Source organism: Aristolochia californica, unplaced genomic scaffold (genome assembly GCF_029961685.1).
Source record: "Aristolochia californica isolate CCGP_79_NKW_82.1479 unplaced genomic scaffold, dmAriCali1.0.hap1 SCAF_4, whole genome shotgun sequence".
NCBI lineage: Eukaryota > Viridiplantae > Streptophyta > Magnoliopsida > Piperales > Aristolochiaceae > Aristolochia > Aristolochia californica.
In genome coordinates, this window is record NW_027182103.1 from 22,444,048 (window position 1) to 22,460,842 (window position 16,795).

The following is a 16,795-nucleotide window of genomic DNA, read 5'->3' on the forward strand; positions in this document are numbered from 1 at the left end:
ATTTAGCTGCAACTATTATATCTATTTGGGAACATTATTATTGAATAAGAGGTGGCCTCATGTCATCATTTATTTTACCCCGTCAAAAAGATCAAATTTTTTTGTGGTTGGGACTCCATGACGGAGGAATTTCATCCCGTCAAAAAGATGAAAATTATTTGTGCTTGGAAGTCCATGACGGAGGAACTTCATCCCCGTTAAAAAGATGAAAATTATTTGTGGTTGGGAGTCCATGACGGAGGAACTTCATCCCCGTCAAAAAGATGAAAATTATTTGTGGTTGGAAGTCCATGACGGAGGAACTTCATCCCCGTCAAAAAGATGAAAACTATTTGTGGTTGGGAGTCCACGATGGAGGAACTTCATCCCCGTCAAAAAGATGAAAATTATTTGTGGTTGGAAGTCCATGACGGAAGAATTTATGAATACATCTATGTTATCCCCCCTATAATGGCTTTTATGTCTCCTACCACTAGAGAGTCTTTGTCCTGTGTAGGGACACAGTGGTGGACACTTCAGAGCAATGCTGAGAGACACACTACCGGTAACAATGGAGTGTGCCCTACATCCAGCATAAGACTGGAGTATGAAGCAATGGTTTACCGGGTAGGAATGATTTTTACTCTCACTTATAATGCCGCAGGGCCTCATGGAAGGACACAACAACATGAGGGGGAATGTTGGAAGATGAAGGCATATTGGAAGATGTGCCATTTTATACAAAAATATTTTATACATCATTTGTAGCAAGTTGGGAGTTCATGTTGTTCTCTCACCCCCAGCTTGAGGGAGAATATTGGAAGATAATATCAAGCCCAAATGACCAAGGAAGGACCACTTATGTAAGATTATTATAAGATGGGTCACATGACCAAGGAAGGCTCACAAGATGGCTACAAACCCATAAGAAGTAGGACCCAAAATGATTACCAAGAGTTGGCATCCATATCACATCAGTTGGAAGATCAAGAAGGACTCACAAAAGTATATTTATCTTAGGGTCACGACCAAGAAGAGTTTTAGTTTGATTTATGTTTGTCTTTTATAAATATTGAGTTATTTAATTATGTTAGGACTTATCTTTAAGTGTTAGAGTTTTGGTGTAATTGGGACAAAGGTAGTTTTATTGTAATTGGACTCTACTACCTTCTACTATTATAAATAGAAGTTCATGTACTTTGATTACAACAAGTTATTGATATCAATGAAGTATTTCACTTTTCTATAAATTCAACAGCTATATGAGGAAAGCATGCAACAGGACAACAACTAAACAAGTAGAGTCTGCTATTCATCGCCCCCATCACTAGTGCTTGAATCGCATCTATTGCAAACGCCGTGGCACCCCTCTTCTTCTACTTTTCGGCGGCGAAGATTTCTACTTTCTCCTTTTTTGAGCCAATTACTCTAGTTTAGATGAAATGACAAGCGTGGTGGAAAATGCATGTGGACGTGGGCTGGATGGGGACAGAGATGATGGCAATTTATTTCATGTAGAATCAGTGCCCAAGATGAAGGATGTACAACACTTGCACCTCCTTCCCTGCCTTCTTCATCGCCTCCTCGCACTCCATATCCCTATCATAGATCAGATCTTGCTTGTCGATAGGGACCAAAGGTGTAATAGTAATACCATATACGACTCTGATATAAAGACCACAATAAAAGTTTCTTTTTAGTCTTCTCGGCATCGCAAACATCTCTTCCTTTTTTGACATTGGTACTACTCTTTTCAGTAATAAAACTATCACTATATGGCTAGAGACTGATGACTGATCTAGAGCCAAGTGATGTCGGAAGGCAAAAGATTCAACACTCAGATGGTGGAGACTCTCCTCTCAGGAATGATGTAAAGAAAGCCAAAGAACTAAAATAATCATAGATCTGAAGGAGATGACAAAAAAAGAACTATAAAAAATGAACCATCAATATGACAAAAAAAAGGGTTTCTGGAATCCTAAAAATCATAGCTACGAATCCTAAAAATCAATGCTCTGATACCATGCTGATTTTCAGGATTCCATGCATTTAACTCATGGAGAAAAGGAAAGACGATATATTGGGATAAAACAAGAAGAAGAAAGAGGTTATGGACTTGTGCCCTAACCTTTCCTCTAAAGCTCAATTTATAGATTAATGAAACTACAATATTAAAATTATACTCTAGAACTTAACGTAATTACATCAATGCCATCTCTATTAGACGACTCTTTATTTACCATCCTTCTATAACTATATGAACCTATGGGCCTTCTCCCTGGCCTATGGCCCTTGAGCCCATCTTTCATATCTCTTGGATGTGTGTGCCTTCCTTGGTCTTATGGGCTTGAGTTCATATTTTAACACATTTGGATGTGTGGGTCTTCCTTGGTCGTGTTATGTCCATCTTCTAATACTTCCCCCTCAAGTTGAGGGTGAGAGAACATCATGAATACCCAGTTTGCTGTAAATGGTCTATAAGATTTTTCTGTATAAAATGGATGTCCACCATATCTTCCAACACACCTAAGTTGGAAATTTAATTTATATATCGTCTTCCCCTCTTCCGAACACAGCAGAAAAATAGAGAGATTTGAGAGGTATCATCGCAGCTGTCAGTGATGAACAAGCGATCCCGAGGAAGCAGCTCTAAGATGAATCAGAAATTTCCTAAAAACAGTAGTAAGATCTTCCAATGAAGCAGCAATGACGAATGCAGAAGAACCAGCAGTTAAAATCAGCAACTCGGCGATATTGTCTTCAGATTAATAGTAGTAGGTGGTAATACAGAATCAAGATATCTTCTGTAAATAAACTCAGATTCATACGAAGCAGAAATGGTAACGCAGTGGTGCCGGTGGTTGCCAAGCAGAGCAGGATTAGAGCCAGCTCAGTAAACCAGCTAGAAGATTTCGACAGCAGGAAGATATGATTCTTTCTTCAAAAGATAGCACAGAACATTAAAAACAAAGACTCTCTTCCTAGTATATTAAATTCAAGGTACCGAATAGAGAATTTTCCGGAAAATCAGCAGTAAGATCAAGATAAGTTTCTGGAAATCAATCGGTAAACTAGCAGCTTGTATAAGCCATACCAACGAAGATGAAGATGCCTCTATTGCTGAAAAAAAATCTGACAAAACCTTGATCTGTTGCTGAAGGGCTACGTATCTCCTGCTAATGAGATGCAGTTATCCAAACAGAAATTCAAACCAAAAATTATGCTTCTTAAAAGGATGCATATTTTCTGTTAATGAGATGTCCAAACAGAAATACCAGCGGGAAATCTTGAACACCCCTAAAATTGAAATTCCAAACCAAAATTCTTGTTGTAACACTCCTTAAATAGAAGCAATGACACAGAGCAGAGATTTCGATATGGAATCCGAATAGGTTGCTAATTGCTTCACCAATGTGGGCGAGTTTCCTCAGAGACAGATGCGTCTGAGCTTGCCACTTCCATTCTTGCCTTTGCAACAGCAAGGAATGACTTCAATGATGATGATTCAGTGCTTCCTCTGCTCTGATTACATCAAGACCACCACATACCAGACTGCAAAAAAATTAATGCTCCCTCTACCGAGATTACTGCTCCCTCTACTTTGTTACATGGAGACTACAACAGCAGATGAATAATGAGTACCATGCATACTCTAATGCATACAAGCATTTCACAATATAATCAGCAGCAGATGAATACGTGGAGACTAACTACTTCAGAAACATTCTCTTACTCTACTGGTATCCAATGACAGATGCATAGAGTAACAAAATCAGCAACCAGAATCAGTAAGGATTCTTAGGAGCCAATAATCAGAAACAACGACTACCAAGGATTCGCAAAAACCATCAATCCTATCTGCATCATGTGGATGCCCAATATTGGAGCACAACGATTCTCTAGCTTCCAGTTGAAGTGGTTATGTCGATTAACAAAGACTCAGAAATATTTATGTTACCAAGCAACCGGTAACCGACAAAAAACAATGGAAAGGAGCCAAGAGATATCCAATATTAAATCACACAAATAAAAATATGAACCTTGCCGGAATAGGATCGAGGCAGAGAATTATCAGCAGTAAAGACAAACAACAACAGACTTTGAATAATCATGTAAGGGAAAAAAACCCATTGAGTAAATAAGATCGAGAAATTTTAAAATAAAAAATAGGAGAAGACACAGAATCACGCACCCAAAAAAACCGAGAATTCTAAAACTACAGATACGAGTCCTAAAAATCATGTTTTGATACCATGTTGATTTTCAGGACTCCATAGATTTAGCTCATGGATAAAAGGAGAGATGCATAATTGGAGAAAATAGGAGGAAGAAGAGGTTATGGACTTGTCTCCTAACCCTTCCCCTAAATCTCAATTTATAGATTAATAATCCTACAATATTACAATTATGTCCCTGGTACTTAAACTAATTACACCAGTGCCATCTCTAAGAGACGACTCTTTATTTACCATCCTTCCAACATTTTATGGGTCTGTGGGCCTTCTCCTTGGTCTATGGGCCATGAGCCATCTTCCACATCTTTTGGATATGTGGGTCTTCCTTGGTCGCGTGGGTTTGGGCCCATCTTTTGACAGTTGAAAAGGAAAAAAATTTAGACATACAAGCTCCCACTCCATCGGGTCATCTCTAGGCCTATATTTTGAAGAATCTTTCATGCCCTGCATGTTAAGTTGTGGAGCCTAATTAAATCTTACCATCCGACACGATATATTGACTGATGTGTCATTAAGGGTAGTGTGGGGATTTCACACTTGTAATCCAATTCCCCTATTTTATTTTTATATATGGGGGCACCGTTGTTAGGGTTTTATCATTTTGACGAGTATCATCATCCTGAGGAGCATTTGGAATTGTAGTCTGAGATGTTAGAGAAAAGCACCTGTAAGTGTGTGTGGTTTCTCTTTGTAAACTATTTCATCTTCATAGTAGATTATTGTAGCGGCGGAAGCAAGGATATAGTCTCACCTCAAGTCAAACCTATATAAATCTTGTTGTTATTTTTCGTTGCTTGCTTTTATTTCTTTCATGTTTATTATTATTGATCTCATTAGTTTGAAAGTAGAGCATCTAATTCCTAACTATTGGTATCAGAGTTTTGGTTTGTGATTGAAAGAAATGGTTGGCGGAGAAGGATTGACACTTGGAATGAACAAGTTTGATGGTATGGATTTTGCGTTCAGGAGGATGCAGATCAAAGATTATATATACCGTAAAAAGCTGAACACACCACTTCTGGATATGAAAACAGAAGGTATAAAGGATAATGAGTGGAATCTCATCAATAGATAGGTGTTGGGAGTAGTCCCATTAACATTGTCAAAGAACGTTGCTCACAACATGGGGTCAGAGAAAACCACAGCGGGGATGATGAAGATTATGTTTGACATGTATAAGCAGCCTTCCACAATTAATAAGGTACATCTCACAAAAAAAAATCTTCAATTTAATGATGATAGAGAAAACATCAGTAGCATAGCATTTGAATGAGTTTAGCACAATTGTCAATCAATTGACATCCGTTCAAATTAAATTTGATGATGAGGTTCATGCATTAATTCTTTTGGCGTCTTTGAAAAACTTTTGGGAGCTTATGAGGGTTGTTGTTAGCAACTATGTAGGCAATGGGAAATTGATCTTTAATGATGTTCAGGATACCATTCTTGTGGGGGAAGCTGTTATGATCCCGGATCTAACACAACGATTTGTAGGGAAGAAGAAGAAAAGAAAAGAAAATCAAGCCAAAGGGAAGCTTGAAAACCCTCGGTTCTTTAAGGAGAACGCACACCCCTGAGCTCGTTTAGGAGAACTCAAAACCCTCTGCTTAACCTAAATTCAGACTTGTCTCTTTTCCATTCTTTACACCCTAAATAGTGACCATGTCAACAATGTTCAAGAGAAAATTACAGATTGCCCCTCCACGGCATTTAAAGTAAATAAACTTAATGACTAAGTAATTGACTTAACTTACTAACTAAGTAACTTAATGACTAAGTAACTAACTCAGCCATGGCATCTTTAAATGACTCGGCCTGCTAACATTGCACCCGTCCTGGAAAAAAAGCTTGTCCTCAAACTTGAAGGTAGGGATGCGTGCCAAAACGTTGACATATCTCCCCAAGTAGCATCTGTGGCATCCACGTCAACCCACTGGATGACACAAGTGGCGTAAGCGCTGCAATGTAACACTCTGGATGGAGAGATTGCTATATCTGAAACCCTCCACTAGTTCCCCCAGTTGGCAAAAAGTTTCCTCTGAAAATTAACAATTTTTTGTATCCAACTACTCTACTATGGTAGAAGCACCAATAGTATTCAATATATATTCTCCACCTTGGAGTGCATTTGTTGCTCCTTTCCTTTCTGCTTCAGCCTCCTTTTCACGTTCTTTCCAGCTCTCATATGCATGGTCATCTATTTGTTGCTCATGCCTAAAGATTGGGCACGAATTATGCTCATCCAGCCATGGTTTGAGGCAATTTGGGTGAAATAAAAGCTTGCAAGGCAACTCCTGCATCTTGTCATCTATAACCAAGTTCTCCCTACAAACTGCACATTCTGTCTCTCTCCCTAGCTTCACCCAGATTTCATGTGTGATTGTGATGATTGGAAGCCTTGCAACCATCTCTTTTGAGGCTGGAGGTGGCTTCTTTGGTCCAACACCAATTTCCTGTAGTGAAGCTTCAATGACAGAATCAAGGTCCTGCAAACCACTGATTTCTAGCTTAGTATTTACCAACTTTTCCAGCATTGCAGAAGCAGCATCAGGACCAAAATTGTTTGTTCTATTACTCTCCCCATGGGATTGAGAAGACTCAGAAGAACTAACCTGCTCTTGTGTGTTACCAAGAGTTGTAAGTAAATTCTATGCCACAAGCCATGCAGGTGGCCGGGGCTCAGGCCCAACTATTAAATGTCCTTCAAATAGAAATCTAGAATCTTTGTATGGAGTATTTGGTGGAGTCTGAGGCCCGGGGTCCATTCTCTACCTCATCTAAATGTTCAAGAGCCCTAGCAGTGCATGCTCCTAGGTGCTCCTTCAGTGAAGACTCAACAACAATGCGTTATGCATCTTCAAAAAGCCTCAAACCTGCATGCCAGAATCCTGGTGCTATATATCTAGTCTGCAAGATCGTTGCAGCCCAAAAAATTACAGAATAAATGCATTTACAAAGTGACGAAGAAGCATAAGAATAGGTTTCAAGAAGAATGGATTGGATCAAAGACACGGCTTCTTCAAAGGTATGTTTCTTCCCTAGCCGTTTCTGCAGCTCTTGTAATTTCTGCTTCATAGAATCTTCGGACACCATTAGTTTTAGCTCGCTTTTCTTTCTTTCCTGTAGCTTCTCTACTGTCTTAGAAAGGGAAGCAAAATTCCAGATAATAAGAAATGAATTTCCCACACTCTTCATGGTCATGGCAGAGAACCAGTATGGAAGCATTGCACCCACAATCAACCCAATGAAAACTTTAGGTGTCAAAACATCCACTGTGGAAATTTCAGCACGGCTTACAAAGGCACCAAAGAGAGCCAAAGACACCAGGGTGGCTGAACCAATGGAAAACCCCCTTCCAATAGCAGCAGTAGTGGTTCCAGCGGCCTCAAGGGCATCAGTTATTTGGCTCACAAAGGCACCAAAGAGAGCCAAAGACACCAGGGCGGCTGAACCAATGGCAAACCCCCTTCCAATAGCTGCAGTAGTGGTTCCAGCGGCCTCAAGGGCGTCAGTTATTTCGCATATCCTGTGACTCATGTCAGCCATCTCAGCAATACCTCCAGCATTGTAACTAATGGGATGATATGCATCAATGGCCACACCAGTAGCAATGGTGTACAACATTCCAAAAGCTGCCACTGCAATGCCATACATGGCAGCAAGGCTAAATCTCACAAAAATGCTGACAACAATAGCCTCATTGAAACAATTAACATGTATGTACACCTTTAATTGGGCACAAGCTGAGAGGACTGAAACAACTACAACCCCATCTAGCTTAACACCTTCAACTAGCCATAAGCCTCTTTGCTTGTTCTAAGCATACCCCGCAATCCTCCTAATCCAAGAACTCACATTTCTTTTAGGCATTTCATCAAACATAATAGTTAAAAATTCTTTGATCCCATTATCAACGCCATTTAGATCCCTCCAACACATTCCAGAAATTCCAACAAAATTTCCAGTAAAGGCATACTGTGTAAACTCATATAGACCTCGGTATACAGAAAAACCAGGGATATTCTCCATCACTAAAACCTAGTCTCTTGAGAAACATGTATTGTCAAAAAAAAAAAATTGAAATAGAAAGCTTCCCAGGAGTCCTAATCCAAATACCCACACATAGCCAATAACTGAATCAGATTTTACCTTTGAGAAAACATTCACCGCCAGAAACCCAAATGCAATTTGTAATTTTATGGAATTCTTTATTCTTGGTTGTTCATCCTACTATCGACATCATTTCTCCAATTTTTTATCCACTCTACAATCAGCTGGAATAAGAGAAACTGGCGGGTGTCCGAGAAGTTAGGGAAGGAGCTTCGCTATTGCTTCATATAAGTCACGATATGAGGTACCCCTGAAGCTAATAGGGTTTTCGAAGTTCAATCTCTAATTATTTTGGAAAGCAAAGTCAAAGTCCCAGTCCTGAATGACGGAGACCTCACGGAGGATTCTTGGAACCATGGTGATCTCATCCAGGCTCTTCTTGCCAATGACCTTGACGACAAACATTGTGCCATCAACGACGGACTTGGCGTAGTAAACCTTAGCGAAGGGTCCCTGGCTGATGAGCTTGTTGAGCTTGTATTTTCTGAACAAATCGGGTGTGCCGGCATCAAGGACATGACGGTCTCCATGGGTAACAAAATCAATCAACCTAAGGAAAGTCTCGAGTCCCGAGGCTCTTCGCCTATGCTCTTGCTCTCATGCTTGCTTCGGACTCTCGTTCTGCCACGGTAACAATTTCCACTTTGAAATGAAAATCTCTGGATTTTTTTACCTTCTTGTTCGCATAAACCTCTAATGATGGACAATAAAAAATGTTGGGTAGAAGATATTTATGCCTCATGACGAAGGAGAGCCTGGCCTATTTTCGACAGTTAGCAGCAGCAAGTCGTGGCCGAAATTTAGCATGGGGTTCCTCTGCTTGGAAATTTCTAGTCTCAATTTCTGGAAGAAGGTTAGGTTTTCGTGAACAAGGGAGATTTGAGGTCGAACTCAAATCTGGCTGTTCTGACTCGATTTTGAGGTCGAATGATGGGCATCAACTATTCATATTCTAGAGCAGCGACCTTCCCCTCTGAGGCCTTAATGTGATGTTTCTCAATTTATAGCAATGTCTCAGACATTATAGTGGAAGACTCACACATTCCATTACGCAATGTTGAAACCCATGTGTGTATTTCTCCCGATAGATCGAGTATGGCAAGCCATTTTTTCTCGGGACAAAGCATCTCTCATTGTGTTCCCACTCTGATACCACGTTGTTAAGATCCTGAATCTAACAAAGCGATTCATAGGGAAGAAGAAGAGAAGAAAATAAAATCAAGCCAAAGGGAAGCTTGAAAACCCTAGATTCGTTAAAGAGAACGCACACCCCTGAGCTCGTTTAGGAGAAATCAAAACCCTTTTTTTAACCTAAACGCATACATGTCTCTTTTCCATTTCTTGCACCCCTAAATAAGGATCACATCAACAAGGTTCAAGAGAAAATTACATATTTGCCCCTCCACGACATTTAATGTAAATAAACTTAATGACTAAGTAATTGACTTAATCTACTAACTAAATAATTTAAAAACTAAGTAACTTAATGACTAAGTAACTGACTCAGCCAAAGTATTTGACTCAGCCACGGGGACTCTGCATGACTCGGCCTACTATTGAGTAATAGAAGTTCGTAGAAAGGACTCCGAAGAATCGTTGACATCTAATTCTGCCTTAAGTGTCGATACTAGGGGTATGAACTTCGAGAGGAATTCCAACAAGGGCAATAGTAGAGGGAAATCAAGGAATGGAAGAAGAAAGTCCAAATTCATAAGGAATGTGGAGTGCTGGAATTTTAGCAAGTTAAGTGACATAAAGAAAAACTGCAGAGCACCGAAGAAGATGAAAAGAAACACAATGCTGCAAATTTGGTAACTGAATAAGTACAAGATGCTTTACTCTTGTTGGTTGATAGCCCTATTGACTCTTGGGTGTTTGATTCAGGAGTTTCTTTTCACACCACCACACATTGTGAGATCATGGAGAATTATGTTGTTGGAGATCACGGGAAGTTATATCTTGCTAATGGAGAACCTTTGGATATTGTTGGTATTGGTAATGTCAGTTTGAGGATGTGAAATGGGATAGTGTGGAAAATTCACAAGGTGAGACATGTGCCAAAACTTATGCATAAACTGATTTCAGTAAGGGCAGCTTGATGATGAAGGTCATAATGTGAATTTTAATGGTGTTGCTTAGAAAGCCACTAAGGAAGCCATGGTTGTTGTACGAGGAGTTAAAATTGGAACTCTTTACATCACTTCTAGTTGCAGAGACACGGTTGCAGTTGCTAATGTTGTTACTAATTCTAACTTGTGTCATTATAGGCTCAATCACATGAGTGAGAAGGGAATGAAAGTGCTTCAGTCCAAAGGGAAGCTACCAAGGTTGAAAACTGTAAATAACAGTATTTGTGAAGGTTGTATTTTGGCAAGCAGAAAAGGGTTAGCTTTTCTAAGTCTAGAAATGAGCAAAAGACAGTAAAATTGGAGTTGGTTCACACAGATGTATGGGGGTCTTCAACTGTTACTTCCCTTGGTGGTTCTAACTACTATGTGACATTTATTAATGATGCAAGTAGAAAAGCATGGGTTTATTTCCTAAAAAATAAATCTGATGTCTTTGATACCTTCAAGAGATTGAGAGCAATGGTTGAGAATGAGACATATTTGAAGGTGGAGTATCTGCAGTCAGATAATGGGGAAGAATACATAGATGATGATTTCAAATGGTATTATGTCGATAATGATACCAAGATGAAGAAGAACATTCTTGGAAAACCTCAAAAGAATAGTGTGGGTAAGAGGATGAATAGAACTCTGAACGAGCGTGCTAAGAGCATGAGATTACGTTCGGGATTGCCAAAGATGTTCTATTCTAAAGCTATTAGCACTGCTGCCTATTTGATCAACATATGTCCCTTGTTGGAAGATGGGCTCAATCCCACAAACTCAAGACAAGTAAGCCCACACGTCTAAGCAGTGGCATATGGGTAAAATAGAATATTTTTCATAAAGATGGCAAAAAAATGTAAATAGGTGTTCCTTTTATGTCTTTTCTTTTATCATGTTATTGTCCTAAGGGCATTTTAAAGCTATAAATAAAGGTATTGGCTAAGAGGTAGAGCATTGAAGCTCTCCCATTTTTTCCAGAAATTCATCCAGCCTCCGTCCTCCTTGGTCAGTGGTCCCTCTTCTCTCCTTAATCCTGTTGGAATACAAGGCCAGAGCCCACACAACCAAGGAAGGCCCACATATCAAAGTATATAAGAATATGGGCCCAAGCCCATAAGACTAAGGAAGACCCATGAATCCAAGAGAGATTCAAGATGGGCTAAACGCCAATATATCAAGGAGAAGGCCCATAGGCCCACATGCATTGATGGTAGGATGGTAAATAAAGGGTCATCTCATAGAGATGGCATTGATGTAATTATGTTAAAGTTCCAAGGTTAAAACCCTAAACCTTAAACCCTTAGTTCAGGGGTATTATTGTAATATTTTAGTTTCATAAATCTATAAATAGAGCTTCAGGGAGAGGGTTAGGAAGAATCAATTCCATAATCCTTCTTCCTCCAGTTTTATCCCAATGGGTTTCTTTTTCCTTTTCTCCATGAGATAAATTCATGGAGTCCTAAAAATCAACAAATCCAAACTCTATCCATCTATGTTCTTCTACTTCTCTTTCTCCTTCTCCTTCTCCTCTCCTTTCTCTCTTCTTCTTCTTTGATCTAAAGTCCTTCACATGAGATCCTAAATTCTACATGGTATCAGAGCAAGGAGTTTAGGGTCCCCTTTGATGAAGTATACAAAGAAGTATTTATGAAGTCTGTCCAATAATTTGTTCATGAAAGGAGTCCAGCCATGAAGAGATAAGTCAATTATGGCCTCTATTTACATACTCTTTCTTTAATTGTTGAACTCTTGATTTCTGAATCACATAAAGTCAAGATAATCGTCATATGAGAGGTTGTAAATATTTATCTCTTATGACTAAGATGATGTTATAGTCTTGATCTTTTTGTCGCTAAATTACAAGCTGGATCAAGATTAGTTGCTGCTAGTGTCTTATCAAGATTGATAAATTGATGATTTACGATTTCGTTACCTTTATGTCACTTGGATCAATTTTATTTGAGAAGTAATTTCAGCACATGTTGCTGTAAATTCTCTCACTTGACAATGCTTTTGGGATCTTGTTATGTTGTTGGATGACCATTATATGGTTAAAATTCCAGCACTTACGTATCTCTATGACTTTTCTGCTCTTGAACTTCAACGATTGCCACTTTTTTTATGTTGGAGTGTTACCATGAGCTGAGGAAAATTTGTTTCCAAGAGTCCTGATTTGGCTCTAAGTTTCTCTAAAAAATTCTCTCATTTTGTGTTGGAGTTTGGATTAAGACATAAGAGTTCGCATCTATACTCTCCTCTTTGTTTTTCTATAAGAATATAAGAAAAATTGAGTGATGGCTGGATATTGCCCCCATTTGACAAAAGCACAAATTCCTTGATGATTTGGTACTTGCTCTTTTGAAAAATGTCTATTCCCTCTATTGTTGGTGACTGATTTGGTCCACGATTTCTTCAAATTGTATTCAGTAATTTTTATTTAAAAAAGGCCCTTGCAATTGACCTCAACATTTGAATTGCCTCATGATGAAGAGTGGACATACAAGTAAAAAGAGTGACATACTCCACATTACTACAATTCCATTAAGAGGTCTTTCCAATTACCTTAGCTGGTCACAATCGGTACGATGGGTTCTCATTACTCTTGACCTGCTCAATCACGTTATCAAATTCCCTCCTCCGATTGATGAAGAAGATATAGCTTACCACAAGTGGATTAAAAATGATAACATGGTTATTAGTTGGATCATAAATAGCATGGAAGAGCATGTAGCAAACAATGTGATCGACTTGGAAACAGCTAAACACAATTGGAACACATGCTAAGCTATACTCCAGTACTACCTCCTTAAAAAAATTATTCAATATCTTACAAAGTATGTTGAATACTAAACAAGGATATAACATTCATGAATTTTTGGCTCGGTTTTGGGGCCTTCTCTAAGAATGAAAAATAGCTCAGCCATATTCCATAGACATTGAAATTCAAGAAAGACAATAGGCCTTGGTAGCAGCTATTTGCTTGAGAAATATCAAGCCTTACCTTGAGGTGTCTAAGACCCAGCTTCTTAGCTCCTCTACTCTTCCATCCTTCAATGACATCAGTGCAACGTTGCTATGGATCCCTGATCCATCTCCTACTTCCCCCATTGATGCTCCATCTACTATGTACTCCAGCAATAGGGGTACATCATCCTCATACCGAGGACACGACAACAATATGAGAGGGGTTTGTAATAGAGGTGGTCAAACATGTCCAACCCATTCCCACACTGAGCCCTATCTTTGCATTTACTGTGGTGGTCAAAACCATCTAGTGGGAACTGACTAGAAAATTCATGGCAAGCCTAATTGGGCCACGATGAACCCAACTTTTGTTAATGTTGATAAACGGGAAGAAAAGGATGACTCCCACTCGGGAAACATGACTCTCATTGCTGAAAACTATGCCACATTTCAGAAGATGAAGTCTCTAATGGATTCCTCCGTTCCTCTGTTACCTACTACTGCTACCACCATTACCTTAGTTATGCTTTCTTCCTCTTCATCCTCTTCCTTTTGGATCATCAACTTCGGGGCCTCCGAACATCTGTCAGGTAACAAACACTTGCTTCATTCCTTATCTCCATGTCTTCCTCAAAAATTTATTACTATTGCTAATGGTACCCAAACCAAGGCACTTCACAAGGGTTCTTCCTCTCTTACATCTTCTATTCCTCTTCAAGGTATTTTGTTTGTCCCTCAATATCATTTAAATTTGCTTTCGGTTAGTCAAATAACGAAAAATTGAATTGCTCTATCACCTTCTCACCCTCTTCTTGTACATTTCAATATCTAACTATGAAGTGGGTGATTGGTGGTGGCCATGAAAAAAGGGGCTTGTACTACTTCTTTCTTCCACCATTAGCAGCCTTATCATCCACTACATCTAAGGCACAACTTTGGCACAACTAGCTTGGCCATCCGTCTACCTCTTCACTTCGTTATTTACTTCCTTCATTAAAACCACTTTCTACTTTCAATTGTGAGGTTTGTCAAAAAGTTAACACCATAGGAGTTCATATTCTCCTCGCCTTACAACTACAAGTGTTTCTCCTTTTGCTTTAATACACTCTGATGTATGGGAACTTTTGTGTGTCTCTAATATTTCTCAAGTTAAATACTTTGTTACTTTTTTTGATGACTTTTTTTGAGTCACTTGGTTATATTTATTTAAAGAATGATCAGAAATTCTTTCTATCTTTAAAACCTTTCATGTTATGGTGTTGACTCAATTTTAAAGAAAATTCAAATCCTTAGGTCTGATAATGATAAAGAGTATTTATCTAATGAGTTCAAATCATTTTGTGAGGGTAATGGGCTTATCCATCAAACATCATGTGCCTATACCCCTCAACAAAATGGTTTTTATGAAAGAAAGAATCATCACCTTCTTGAAGTTGCTCAGGGCCTCCTCTACTCCATGACGGTACCCTACTTTTATTGGCATCCTGCTATACTTACAACCTGTTTTCTTATCAATAGGTTATCTTCATCTATTCTTAGTAGTAAAACTCCTTGCTCTGTTTTATTTCATGGTGAAGATACCTTTTCTCTTCCTCTTAAAGTTTTTGGATGTACATGTTTTATTCATGTCACTTCACCACAAAAGATTAAACTTGATCCTCATTCTTTGAGGTGTACTTTTTTGGGCTACTCTCACACCTAGAAAGGATATTCCTGTTACAATCCTTCCATTTGGAGGATGCTTGTATCTCAGGATGTGACCTTCTTTGAGGACACCTCCTTCTACTCCTCACAAGATGCTCCTCCAGGGCTGACATTTCCTCCTACCACTCCTTGTCCACTTGTGCCTTTCAATGTTGATATTACTCAACCCCCTGAAGCACCAATTGTCAACTTACCTGTGGAGTTGTCAGATCTACCAGAGGTAAGTCCTTCTCCACCTATGTTTGGGCCAAAATTTGATACTCATCTAGATTTAAGAAAGGAATGTCATTCCTATACTACTTCTCATCTTATCTCCAGCTTTATGTCTCACCATCACTTGTCTTCCGATTGCTCTCAGTTCCTTGCATCTCTTTCTTCTGATTCCATTCTACAATCCTATCAAGAGGCCTTGAAGCATCCAGTATGGAAATTAGCTATGGATGAAAAAATGCACACCTTATATGAGAATCAAACCTGGTACTTAAAATTTCTCCCAAAAGGAAAAAGATTGGTCAGTTAAATGGGTTTTTTTAGTGAAACATCACCTGGATGGGTCCGTTGCTGGCCTTAAAGCCCAAATCATTGATAAAGGTTACACTCAGTGCTATGGGATAGATTATGAGGATACCTTCTCTTCTGTTGCCAAATTAAATTTGGTACATATCATCTTTTCTCTTCCTGCTATACTCATCATGGCCCGTATATCAACTCGATGTAAAGAATGCTTTCTTAAATGGTGATGTACGTGAGGAAATTTATATGGTTCAACCACTAGGTTATGTGGTTGAGTGGGAGTCGGTATGTCGGTTAAAAAAATCCTTATATGGGCTTAAATAGTCCCCTCGGGGTTTTAGCCAAATCCTTCTACAGTTTGGTTTTCATCGGTGCTCGGTAGATCATTTGGTATATTTTAAAGTTACCATCAAAGGAAAAATATTATTGGCTGTATATGTTGATGATATTATCTTAACTGGTGATGATGCCCATATCATACAGGAAGTGAAAAATATGATATGTCATGAATTCAAAACTAAAGATATGGGAGTGCTTAAGTATTTTTTGGGCATATAAGTTCTTCAATCCAAACATGGGATAATATTGTCTCAGCAGAAATATATCTTGGACCTCCTCGAATAAATAGGAATGAAGGGGTGTCAACTAGTTGACACACCTATGGATACAAATGTAAAATTATGTGCAATGATTGGAGAAGATATTGATATTGGCTAATATCAAAGACTTGTGGGACAACTAACCTATCTCATGATAACTAGGCCAGACGTATCATATGCCGTAAGCGTGGTGAGTCAATTCATGTAAAAGCCACAAATTACCCACTGGCAGGGCTTATAGAGAATATTTTGATACCTAAATGGAGCTCCGAGAAGAGGATTGCTTTATAAAAACATGGGCTCTTCAACATTGAAGGCTTCTCATATGCAAATTGGGCTGGATCACCTAATGATAGGAAATCTATGTATGGATATTGCAATCTTGTTGGAGGGAACTTGGTTACATCTAAAAGTAAGAAGCGAAATGTGGTTGCAAGATCTAGCGCCGAAGCAGAATATAGAAGTATGGCCCACATAGTTAGTGAAATCTTAAGGATCAAGACCCTTCTTACTGAATTAGATTTTATAAAGGAGGTCCTATGGGTCTACATTGTGATAACCAAGCAGCCATTCATAT

General features: G+C 38.9%; 1 pseudogene; it reads right to left on the reverse strand.

Annotated features, from left to right (window-relative positions):
* Positions 1 to 6,280: 6,280 nt before the first annotated feature.
* LOC137963146 (E3 ubiquitin-protein ligase AIP2-like) lies at positions 6,281 to 7,307 on the reverse strand (annotated as a pseudogene).
* Positions 7,308 to 16,795: the final 9,488 nt, after the last annotated feature.